This window comes from Hordeum vulgare, chromosome 2H (assembly GCF_904849725.1).
Source record: "Hordeum vulgare subsp. vulgare chromosome 2H, MorexV3_pseudomolecules_assembly, whole genome shotgun sequence".
Lineage (NCBI taxonomy): Eukaryota > Viridiplantae > Streptophyta > Magnoliopsida > Poales > Poaceae > Hordeum > Hordeum vulgare.
The window spans coordinates 32221872-32231984 of NC_058519.1; the positions used below are offsets into that span (position 1 = coordinate 32221872).

General features: G+C 45.1%; 2 non-coding genes across 2 annotated transcripts; both read right to left on the reverse strand.

The window, feature by feature from the left end:
* Window positions 1–309: 309 nt before the first annotated feature.
* TRNAG-UCC lies at window positions 310–381 on the reverse strand. The gene has a single exon. It is a non-coding gene; the product is annotated as a tRNA-Gly (tRNA).
* A 1563-nt stretch (window positions 382–1944) lies between these two features.
* TRNAG-UCC lies at window positions 1945–2016 on the reverse strand. Its single transcript has one exon. It is a non-coding gene; the product is annotated as a tRNA-Gly (tRNA).
* Window positions 2017–10113: the final 8097 nt, after the last annotated feature.

A 10113-nucleotide genomic window follows, 5' to 3' on the forward strand; every position in this document is an offset into this window, starting at 1 on the left:
TTCTCTGTCCTTTTTTTCCTTGATCCTTCGATCAACTCCTCCATCACCTTTGTAACCGTACTTCTCCCTGCTATGGTTTAATATAAGCAAGCATCTAGCTGGATCTTTCAAAAAAAAAAAAGACATGTACGCGCATACATGCATGTGACGCCCAAGCACCAAATTAGAGCTACATGCATCGATTAATGCAGAAGCCGGAGACTGCGTTCTCCCTTTTCCAAAAAAAAAAAAGCATCAAATAAGAAGACGGTGAGGATCCATTCTTTTTCAGTCTATCCAGAGCTCGCATACTGAGCAAAAAATAAAAATTGCGTCTGCCGGGAGTCGAACCCGGGTCTATTGCTTGGAAGGCAATTATCCTAACCGTTGGACTACAGACGCTTGTTGTTCCTATTTTCACAAGACATTTTATAGTAATCTTTACCATACAATAAGAACAAAGAGTACAAAGTTGCAGGTGCTGAACGTATATCGTGCCGTCTCACCCATAAACTTAGTCTTTCAGGGTTGGACTTGATTCAAGTACTAGCATGAACCGGTTAGAGCTGGCATGATTTGCCACCAATCAGACCCCAAAATCATTGGCCACATCAAAATGCTAAATTATCCGTGCAAATGAGCATTATGTAGACCCCCGGAAATAGGTTGTGTCGTCATGGGGGCGTCGGTGTTGTTTCCGTTGATTTTCCATGGAGGCGTCCCCTTGGAGATTTCGGTCTACTGTGAGTGTCAGCATTGGTGGCTTGTGTCATCATGCAGGTTTATTGTCAGCTAGTAGGCTGCACGCCCTCGAAGCTGTTGTGGTTGTTGGAGCAGCGGTTCTGAAGAACGACTGTGTGTTGTATGTCGTTGGATCTGGCCGTGTGGTTGACAGAGTCATTGGTCTTTTAGTGTGTGGCCTCAGGCCGTCTAGAGCTTGACATCGCGACTGGCTTGTGAGTCAGATGTGTCAAATTTTGGGTAAATTTTCTTATTAACCGGTCAATTGGCCAAGCTCTGGCTGGTTGCTTGGAATAAAAATATACGATTAACTACGTATAATATATAATATAAGCCGAGCTCCGTCTAGTTGCTTGAAAAAAAAATACGTACATGAGTGTACTTGTTGGTAGCCTGCATCATACTCCATTATATTTCTACGCTACTCCCTCCGTTCCCAAATACGGAGTATAAGTCTTTAAAGAGGTTTCATTAGTGGACTACATATGGATGTATATAAAAATATTTTATAGTGTAGATTCACTCATTTTGCTTCGTATGTAGACTCCTAATGAAATATCTTAAAAAACTTATATTTAGGAAGGGATGGAGTACTACAGTATATTGTTCTGGATCACACAATGCACGCCATAAGCCCGTAAGCATCCACACGAAGCAGGATCCAAACGGGGGAACATCGATGCACGCCATAAGCCCGTAAGCATCCACACGAAGCAGGATCCAAACGGGGGAACATCGAGAAGAAAGACATGAGAGAAAAGACATGCATGGGCCGGCCGGCCGATGGATCGACACTCTCGAGCCTTCACTACTACAAGGTGCAGCCGCAGCAGAGGAAGAAGGCGCAGACCATGCCGGCGATGGCGACGGACTCGACGGCGGTGACGACGCCCCAGAGCACGGCGTCGACGGCCGGGTGGTCGAGCAGCAGCCCGGGCCAGCCGCGGAGGAGGTCGGACGGCGAGCGCAGCGCGGCGCCCATGCCCCGCAGCCACCGGAGCATGGACACGAGACCACCGCCACCCATCACGGAGCTTAGCTAGCCACCCACCGGTCTTTCAGCTGGCTTCGTCGATCTCTCCCACCACGGTATATGCCGGCGCCACGCTCCCGTTGAACGTTCGGTGCCGTCGGGTCGTCGAGCGGAGAAGCGGCTGGACTGGAGCAGGGCAAAAAAAAAAAAGTTTGTTGGACGTGGTGACTGGCCCGCACAACGAAAAATGATGCGTCTGCCGGGAGTCGAACCCGGGTCTATTGCTTGGAAGGCAATTATCCTAACCGTTGAACTACAGACGCTTTGGCGTGTTAATTTCCAGTAGATATTAATTGTATTTGTACGTAAGGATGCAACTGAATCATATCTACACTCGTAAGAATTAGGACATACAAGTACACATACGCATGACACATGAGTACTGTATAGATCTACCATGACACATGACACAGAATCTCGTTTTTTAGATTTGGTCTGCCTCTGAAAAGAAGGATGCATTGTATGCTTATTATAGCGTTGACATGAAAAAAAATCAATCACCCCCTAACCCAACCCAAAAATCATCAACCGCGCGTAGTGCTAGATTCTGAACTCGTGGGGGAAGAGGGGAGGGATTCCCCACATAAGTTTGGCGGATGCTACAAATATCATCCGCTTAGTCAGTTGTCACATCAGTAGGGTGGTGGCCGCTCGATCGGAGCAACACCACAACAACAGCTATTGTGCGACAACAACAACTCCACCCCAACAACTGTTGCATGACAGCTTCAATGCAGCGTCGTTGCAGGCCCGACGGAGCTCCAACACAGCATCGACGACGTCCCGGTGAAGCTACATTGCAGCTCCGGCGGAACTCCAACGTAGCACCAACAACGTCCGGCGACGCTCCATTGCAACTCCAACGAAGCTCCATTGTAACGCCGGCTATGCTTCCGGTAGCCCGGTGTTGCTCCATTGCAGCTACGACAATGCTCCCAATAGCTTGAACGCAACATCACCGAAGTTGCAACGCCCCACGCCGGCCCCTCACCGTGCTCGCCGTTGCAGCGCCGACAACGCTCCATTGAAGCCCCGGAAGGCCATGCCTGATGCTCAATCGCAGCTCTGGGAGAGCGCTCCATCGGCCCTCTATGCAACAATGGACGACTGCCCTTCACATCACATGCAACGCATCACTGCCGCACTTTAGAACACCGGCAAACATCAAGGTTATGCGCGGGGAGCTATAGGTCGATGTCGTCGCTGCCTGTTGGAGTGTGGCGGGCCGGAGGAGTATGGATAAGTGGAGTGTGAGCCTTATACACACCACTTTAGAGCTACATGCATCGATTGATCACCCAAGCACCAAATTAGAGCTACATGCATCGATTGATGCAGAAGCCGTACTTGGTCGAGCTTTCTGCCGGGAGTCGAAACCGGGTCTATTGCTTGGAAGGCAATTATCCTAACCGTTGGACTACAAATGCTTGATGTGCCTATTTCCACAAGAAAATTTATAGTAATATTTTCCATACAATAAGGACGAAGTGTACGGAGATGCAGGTGTTAAACGTATATATTGTGCCGTCTCACCCATAAACTTAGTCTTTCAGGGTTGGACTTGATTCAAGTACTAGCATGAATGGGTTAGAGCTAGCATCATTTGCCACCAATCAGACCCCAAAATCATTGGCCACATCAAAATGCTAAATTATCCGTGCAAATGAGCATTATGTAGACCCTCGAAAATAGGTTGTGTCGCCATGGATGCGTAGGTGTTGTTTCCGTTGATTTCCCATGGAGGCGTCGCCTTGGAGATTTCGGTTTACTGTGAGTGTTAGCATTGGTGGTTTGTGTCATCATGCAAGTCTATCGTCAGCTAGTAGGCTGCACGTCCTCAAGGCTGTTGTGGCTGTTGGAGCAGCGGTTCTGAAGAGCGACTGTGTGTTGTAGGTCGTTGGATCTGGCCGTGTGGTTGACAGAGTCATTGGTCTTTTAGTGTGTGGCCTCGGGCCGTCTACAGCTTGACATCGCGATTGGCTTGTGAGTCAGATGTGTCAAATTTTGGGTAAATTTTCTTATTAACCGGTCAATTGGCCAAGCTCCGGCTGGTTGCTTGGAATAAAAATATACGATTAACTACCTATAATATATAAGGAGTTAAATACATTACACATGGCTTAACTTGTCATATGGGGCCAGTTTGGTGCCTAAAGTTGTAAAATACACGAAAATGGTGCTTTAACTCGTTCGACCTTGTAAATACGGTGCCTCCTACCGTATTCGGGTGTACGCCTTGCCCGTGTGGCGTGCCAGCATGGCGACGACCCACGAGTCAGTTTTGAGTAAGTTTGCGACATCGCCTCCTGCTAGAAATCTTGATATGTCGCCTGTGCTTGATGATACTACTTCTGCTGTCCAGGATGCTATGCTTGATACTATGCCCGATGATGCTATGCTTCATACTATGCCTGATGATGCTATGCTTGATACTATGCATGATGATGCCATGCCTGATACTGCTTTGCCACTAGGTGCATTCCTTGATGCACAAATTGCTAGAGTTGCTCCTAGACATGATGATACTTCTGAAACTCCTGATACTATTGAAGTAGAACCTGCTACTATGCCTGAATTGCCTATTATGCCTGATACGCGCTATGTTATGGAGGGAGAGATAGCTGAGGATTTTCTTACGTGTAAGGATAGCTATGATATTGAGAAATTACTACGCAAGTGGAAAGAAAAATCTCTGAACGCTAGGATGAAATACGACCCAAAGTTTGCCACTTCGTCTATCTTTGTGACCGATAAGGATTATGAATTCTCTGTCGACCCTGAGTTAATCACTCTGGTCGAATCTGATCCTTTTCACGGTTATGAGTCTGAAACGGTTGTAGCCCATCTTACCAAACTGCACGATATAGCCACCCTATTCACTAGTGAGGAAAAGATCCGCCACTACTACATGCTCAAGCTGTTTCCTTTCTCGCTAAAGGATGATGCTAAGACTCGGTTCACTTCTCTTGCTCCTGGTTGTGTGCGTAGCCCCCAGGATATGGTCTACTACTTCTCTAAAAAATATTTCCCTGCCCATAAGAAGCAAGCTGCCTTGCAGCAAATATACAACTTTGCTCAAGCTGAAGAAGAGAGTCTCCCACAAGTTTGGGGGAGGCTCATCCAGCTACTGAATGCTTTGCCTGATCACCCTCTTGAGAAGAATGAAATACTTGATATCTTCTATAATGGACTTGCCGATGCTTCCAAAGACCACCTAGATAGTCGTGCTAGTAGTGTTTTTAGGGAATGAACCTTAGAACAAGCTGATATTCTACTGAATAACATCTTGTGTAATGAGAATGCTTGGACTATTCCCGAACCACCTCCTAAGCCAACTCCGAAGAAAAGAGGTATTCTATTCATCAGTCCTGAAGATATGCAAGAAGCTAAGAAATCTATGCGAGAGAAAGGCATTAAATCTGAAGATGTCAAAAATTTACCACCAATCGAAGAGATCCATGGTCTCGATAACCCGATACAGGTAGTAGAAGTAAATTCTCTGCGTAGATTCGATAAGAGTGATATTTCTTTCGATAAACCTGCTAGCTTATGCCTGGATGAATTTGATAACTTTGTTGCCAAACAACAAAGTTTCAATGATTACGTTAGCAGACAATTGGAACAGAATGCTCGTATGCTTAGTCATTTAAGTGCTTGTGTGGACAGAAGCGTCAATGATCTTAAGCTTCTGAGTAAACATGCCTCTATGCTTACTACTCAGGTAGAACAAGTACTTAAAGCTCAGAATGACTTGATCAATGAGTTGAATGGCAATTCCGTCAGAGTCGTCACTAGAGGCGGTAGAATGACCCAGGAACCTTTGTATCCTGAGGGTCATCCGAAGAGAATTGAATAAGATTCTCAAGGAGTTAGCATTGATGCACCCAGTCATCCTAGAAAGAAGAAGAAAGATGATAGGAACCTGCACGCTAGCAACCCTGTTGCTGCTACCCCTGAGAGTCCAAACGATGCCTCTGTTTCTGATGCTGAAACACAATCTGGTGATGAACATGAGCCTAATGATAATATCAATAGTGATGTTCATGTAGATGCTCAACCTAGCAATGATAAGGATGTGGAGATTGAACCTATTGATCTTGATAACCCACAACTCAAGGCTAGGAGATACGATAAGAATGACTTCGCTGTTAGGAAGCACGGTAAAGAAAGGGAACCATGGGTTCAGAAACCTATGCCCTTTCCTCCCAAACCATCCAAGAAAAAGGATGATGAGGATTTTGAGCGATTTGTTGAAATGATCAGACATGTCTTTCTGCAAATGCGTTTGACAAATATGCTCAAGATGTCTCCGTATGCTAAGTACATGAAAGATATTGTGACTAATAAGAGGAGGATACCTGAGGTTGAGATTTCCACCATGCTTGCTAACTATACCTTCAAGGGTGGAACTCCCAAGAAACTAGGTGATCCCGGTGTGCCCACTATACCTTGCTCCATTAAAGGTAACTACGTGAGAACTTCTTTATGCCACCTTGGAGCCGGTGTTAGTGTTATGCCTCTCTCTCTTTATCGTAGACTTGAACTCGATAAGTTGACACCCACTGAAATCTCTCTGCAAATGGCCGACAAATCAATTGCTTTCCCTATCGGCATTTGCGAGGATGTGCCTGTTGTGGTTGCTAACACCACTATCTTAACAGACTTTGTTATCTTGGATATTCCCGAGGACGATGCCATGGTTGTCATCCTCAGAAGACCCTTTTTAAACACAACATGGGCTGTTATAGATTGCAACAAAGGCAATGTCACTTTCCATGTCAACGGTAATGAGCATGCGGTGCACTTTCTGAAGAAACAATATCGAGTACATTGCATCAATGTTATCGAAAAAACTTCATTGATTCTTATTGGGAGCTTTGAATGCCCTATTCCTCGTGTCAAGATGAAGTATGATTTGCTTGTTGGGGAGATTCACATCCCCATTTAGGTGACCTAGTGACTATTCAAAAATTCTCCGTCTTCTTTTGCGATTCGAGAAGTTTTGTCGAGGCTATTTGATCAACCCCATTGACGGATTTCTTTCGATGACCATGAGATGGATGAATCGAGGAGTCACAAACCTCTGTTCCAAGCTTTCACCTTCGGTTTCTTAGAAGAAAAATGATAGGTTTAGTTTAGTTTTCCCTATTTTCTATTTTAGCGTCCAGTAGAAAAGTACCCCGAAAATAAAAGTTCTCTGAACGTCCTGAAAATCAAGTATGATTTTTTCTGGAATTTTTTAAAAATACTGGGACGAAGAGCTTGTCTGGGGGGCACACCAGTGGGCCACAAGCCCTAGGGGCGCAGGCACCCCCTGGCCGCGCCACCCAGGCTTGTGGGGCCCACAGGCACCCCCTCCACTCATTCTTGCTCTCATCTGGTTCTCCTACCTTCAGAAAAAATCGTTTCACAGCTCAAACCTGTGTTCTTGCTCCTCTTGCTGTGATTTTTCATCTCTTTGCTCAAAGCACCATTCTTCGAACTGTTTTGGGGAAATTACTCCTTGGTAAGTGACTCCTCCATTGGTCCAATTAGTTTTTCTCTAGTGCCTTATACTCTGCGTATTTTTGCTGCCTTGGTGACCATGTTCTTGAGCTTTGCATGCTAATTCTAGCCGGTCCCAAGTAGTTTTGATGCGTATTATGGTCTCTAGGAACTTGTTGGAGTAGTTGCTACGAGTTTTGTTGAGCCTTGTTCACTTTTCCTTAGAATCACTAAAAAATTTAGAAATTTTCAGAGATAGAAAAGGGAAAAGATGAGGAGGTTCTTAAGAGGCTCGTCGAGCCGTGACCCCAAGGACGATGTGAGTGAGAAGAAGCCCAAGTATTTGGTCCCTCGAGTCGCAGAAGTTCCAGCGTGCGAGTGGCCAAGCGACGTGTTCTTACGCGCCGCTGGAATTTATGAGGACTTTTATCACTTGGTGGAGAACGCAGGCCTTACCGCCTTCATTGAAGATAAGTGTCTGCAATACCTCCTCCTCACTAATATGTTCGTACAAAGCTTTAACTTCTATCTGAGGAAGAATCCTCCTATGGTTGAATTCAAACTTTATGATATCCCCCAGCGCATGTCACTCCAGGATTTTTGCAATGTTTGCAAATTACCTTATGTTGGGGATATTCATGAACCTCGCCCACGGGACTTGGAAGCTTTCATCGGTACTATTGCTGTAGGAGAGGAGAGAGGAGTGTCTTGCGCTAGAGCTGCTAGCATTCATTTTCCCGTGCTTCGGTACTTCTCACTATTTGTGGGAAAATGTTTGATTGGCCGTGGGAAAGCTGGGTCACTTAGTTCCCCAGATCTTGCGGTCTTGCGCGAAGCCCTTTATAACGATAAAACTTATAGCTTGGGCACTACAGTAGCTCAATGGTTGAACCTGAACCGTTCTAAAGGTGTTGTCTATGGAGGTATCTATGCTACTCGTCTTGCCAGACACTTTGAGATACCCATTAGACTGGAGGAGGAAGACGAGATTCTTCTTCCCGAGAGATATCTAGATTACGATAGCATGGTTCGCCATGACTTTCTTGATAGAGATATAAGTAGAAGGATGATTTATAACCTGGTATTTAGTCAAGGTACTCGTGAGACTATTACTTTGCCTGCTCCTTCTTTGTTCAATCTTCATGCAGGTAGGTACATTATTATGCCCTCGGACATCTACGCATATTGGGGCTTGGCCCAACCACAGGTGCCCGTGCCCGAGCCACCAATCGAGTACTAGACGCCAGTTTATCAGTGGGAGCTAGAGGAGCTCACACATCAGTGGCATCCTCAGTCCACTCCGGAGTACCCCGGAGCTGGTTATTTCCCTCCTTGGGAGTAGACCAACTTAGGCCAAAAACCTAAGCTCGGGGGAGTACGTTTTCTCACCGACTTTACATTCTTGCTCATGCTTTCACTTTGTTAGCCACTGTTCACACTTTGCCACTGTATCATCCATGCTAGTTTATTTTCTTTTTCTCATTTTCTTTTGTGCGTCTGTCTAGTTTGAGAAAACCCAAAAAGATTTTGTTTTTCTTCTTTTGCTTGTTGGGAGCTTTCCCGTGTAGATAGTTTTCTTTTTCTTTGGGTCAAGGTAGAAGATATTGGTTACAATGTTTAGTGGCTCTTGCATGCATACCTGTTTAGCTTTCAAAGAGCCATATTACTTTGTCTTATCCTTTGTGTTTGCCTGCAGATTCCAGCGTAGTCCAATGCACGAGCACGCTTATTATTGTTCATATCATTTGGCCGTGCAAGTGAAATGCAATAATGACGATATATGATGAAGTGACTGAGCTTGGAAAAGCTGGTATGAACTCGATCTATTTTGTTTTTGTAAATATGACTAGCTCATCATGCCTGATTCAGCTTTGTTGTGAGAGAAACATGTTTGCAATAACAACTTCGAGATCATAGTTGCTTATGCCATGCTTACTTAGCTAGGAGCTTATAATGGTTTGTCTTGGTTGCCAACATGAATGTTGAGATGACTATGATGTAGTATGATAGGATGGTATCCTCCTTTGAATGATTCAAGTGGCTTGACTTGGCGCATGTTCACGCATGTAGTTGAAACAAAATCAACATAGCCTCTATGATGTTCATGTTCATGGTGATTTATGTCCTACTCATGCTTGCACTCAGTGTTAGTTAATCTCAATGCATTTTGATGACTGTTGTGGCTCTCTAGTTGGTCGCTTCCCAGTCTTTTGCTAGCCTTCACTTGTACTAAGCGGGAATACTTCTTATGCATCCACCTCCATAAACCCAAAGTTGTTCCATATGAGTCCACCATACCTACCTATGTGCGGTATCTACCTGCCGTTCCAAGTAAATTTGCATGTGCCACTCTCTAAATATTCAAGAAATAATCTGTTTTGCATGCCCGAACCGCTCATGTGGTGACAGGGGGCTATTGGTATCTTCCATGCTAGGCGTGTTATCCTCGATATGTGTTTATTCACTATCATTCACGAGAAAGGGGTTGGTAATTGGAATTCCCAGTTCCATGCTCAAATCGAAAAGATAATTGCAAACAAAACTCCCCCAGGATTGATGTTGGTATGGACGGTACCCGAGGATTCGGCTAGCCGTGGAGTGTGATTGATTGGTGGTGGGGGAGTCAAAACTTTACTTTTTTGCTTGGGAACCGCCTATAGCATGTGTAGCGTGGAAGATGTTGAGAACTCTTAGTCATTGCGTTGACAATGGAAGCATGCCACCCAAAATTATTATCTCTGTTTTCAAAGCTTGAGCTCTGGCACCTCTGCAAATCAATGCTTCCCTCTGCGAAGGGCCTATCTATTTATGTTCTTGTTGAGTCATCCTCCTCTTACAAAAGCACCAATTAGAGAGCACCTCTGTCATTTTTATGT